Source organism: Schistosoma mansoni, chromosome 7 (assembly GCF_000237925.1).
Source record: "Schistosoma mansoni strain Puerto Rico chromosome 7, complete genome".
Taxonomy (NCBI): Eukaryota; Metazoa; Platyhelminthes; class Trematoda; order Strigeidida; family Schistosomatidae; genus Schistosoma; species Schistosoma mansoni.
The window spans coordinates 1,176,800-1,179,562 of record NC_031501.1 but is presented as its reverse complement, the minus strand read 5'-3'; positions in this window follow the sequence as shown (position 1 = coordinate 1,179,562).

Below are 2,763 nucleotides of genomic sequence, written 5' to 3'. Positions count from 1 at the left end.
CAGATACAGATAATTTTTCACCTTTTTCTTTTTTTGTTTCTTTTCTTTTGTCAAAGAAGCTTGTCGAAATACCTCGTGCTGAGAATTCTATATTCTATATGATGATGATGATAATGATGATGATGATGATGATGATGATGATGATGATGATGATGATGATGATGATGATGATGATGATGATGATGATGATGATGATGATGATGATGATGATGATGATGATGATGATGATGATGATGATGATGATGATGATGATGATGATGATGATGATGATATAGATATGCAACCTATGTATAGAATCCGCACGACTTACTTCGAAGTTTTAATTACATTAATCAATAAACTGAATTAATCAGTCATAATTAGCACACTCAATTGTAACTGGTTAATCCTAATCAAGCTTATGTGTACTTAACTCTTTATCAGACCAAATGACTGATTATCTTTTATTAATGAGTATTATCGAGATCACTTTAAGGAGTATTATATCCGTGAAGTGATTGCTTTGAAGTTTAAATGTGTAATAATGAGTATTAAGAATGAAACTTTTTGCGAAACAGTAAGATAATAAGTAGTATAGAGTTTATTTCGACCCAGAGATATAATTAACCAAAGAACTATTGTAAATCAGGACTTATTGACTCTTCCGGTCTTCCACATTGTACGAGCATTCCATAAACCTAGATAAATGGTTACTCTGGTATCGGCCTCGTGGCTTCCGAAGGAACTCGGCTTTCACGATGAGGAGTCATAACTCTTCTAAATAAATACCTTCTGACTCCTAGGGCAGAGTTTAAGTGGTTTGAATTATTTTTTTCTGTTTAGTGTTTTTTTAGCGAGTTAGTTTTCTCACCCTTCCTCTTTCTTCTGATGATTGACTGGATTATGAAGACCTCGGCATCTTAGACGAAGCACGGAATACAATGGACATCTCAAAACTAATTAGACGAATTGGACTTCACAGATGACCCAGTCCTCCCACCCCATACACACGAACAAGTGCAGATGAAGACAACTAGTTTAGCAGCAGCTTCTGCATCAATAGACCTCAACATGTACAAAAGAAAAAGCAAGATCCTCAAATACAACACGGAGAACACTATCCCAATCACATATGATGGCGAAACCCTGGATGATGTGGAAAGTTTCACGTACCCAGGAAGCATCATCGATGAACAAGAAGAATCGGATGCAGACGTAAAGGCGAGAATTGGCAAAGCAAGGAACGCATTTCTACAATTGAAGAACATATGGAACTCAAAACAACTATCAACTAATTTCAAAGTCAGAATCTTCAATACAAATTCAAGACAGTCCTACTGTGTGGAGCGGAAACGTGGAGAACTACTACTAGGATTATCAAGAATGTACAAGTATTTATAAATAGTTGTCTACGCAAGATACTCAACATCCATTGGCCGGATACCATTAGCAACAATCTACTGTGGGAGAGGACGAACCAGGTTTCATTTGAAGAGGAAATTAGGAAAAGACGATGGAGGTAAATATGACAAACGTTGTGAAAATCACCAAACTGCATCAAGTGGCAAGTGCTAACTCGGGATCCTGAAAGGATATTGAAAAGAGGAAAGATGAAGAACACACTGTGTCGGGAATTGGAATCAGACATGTGAAGGATGAATAACGACTGTAAAGGATTGCCCAGGACAGGGTTGGATGGAGAACTCTGGTAGGCGGCCTATGCTCCTCCACGAGGGGTGATAGGCGTAAGTAAGTAAGTAAGAAATGTTTTTCATGACAATCTTATCCGAACTTCTTCAAAATAATAATCTATTCAATCAAACAATACAGACTTATATATTCCGAAATTTATGTTCACTTCTAAATATAAGCTCAACGCACTAACACCATTCATATTTTTTTTCTATCAACTGAAGATTTAATATTTATGTACTGAAATTTCTTGAACATCTAATGGACTATAATCATTCTAATGATCCACTGTTTGATTTTAAAATAGAAACCATCAAACTCATTATTAAATGGATTTACAATCATCAGAAGGGGTTTTTGTGGAGATTTCAGTATTTGCATAGTTGAAATCATGAGTCAATTGAAGCCAGATCACCATGGAAAACCTGGAAGCACTGGACGACTTAGCATCAATTGACTCTTGATTTCAACTATGATTTACAATATACAACAACTATTTCACTTCATATCACCTATTATTCTTACATATATTATCCATCATATTTAATCTTGATAAATTTCAGATATACACATACAGTTGAATAATATATTTACATTATAAAAGGAACTACAATATATTAGAGGACATTACCACAAGGGGTTTTGTGAAGATTTCACTATTTGCATAGTTGAAATCATGAGTCAATTGAAGCTAGACCACTATGGAAAACTTCGTGGCTTGATTGAAGTTAGAAGTTAACACCGATGCATGACGGCCGGCTCAGTGGTCTAGAGGTTAAGCGTTCGTGCTCCAGACTGATAGGTCCTGGGTTCGAGTCTCACGAGGTGGGATGGTGGATGCGCACTGCTGAGGAGTCCCACAATGAGACGTCAAGGCCATCCAGTGCTTCCAGGTTTTCCGTGGTGGTCTAGCTTCAATTGACTCATGATTTCAACTATGCAAATACTGAAATCTCCACAAAAACCCCTTCTGATGATTGTAAATCCATTTAATAATGAGTTTGATGGTTTCTATTTTAAAATCAAACAGTGGATCATTAGAATGATTATAGTCCATTAGATGTTCAAGAAATTTCAGTACATAAATATTAA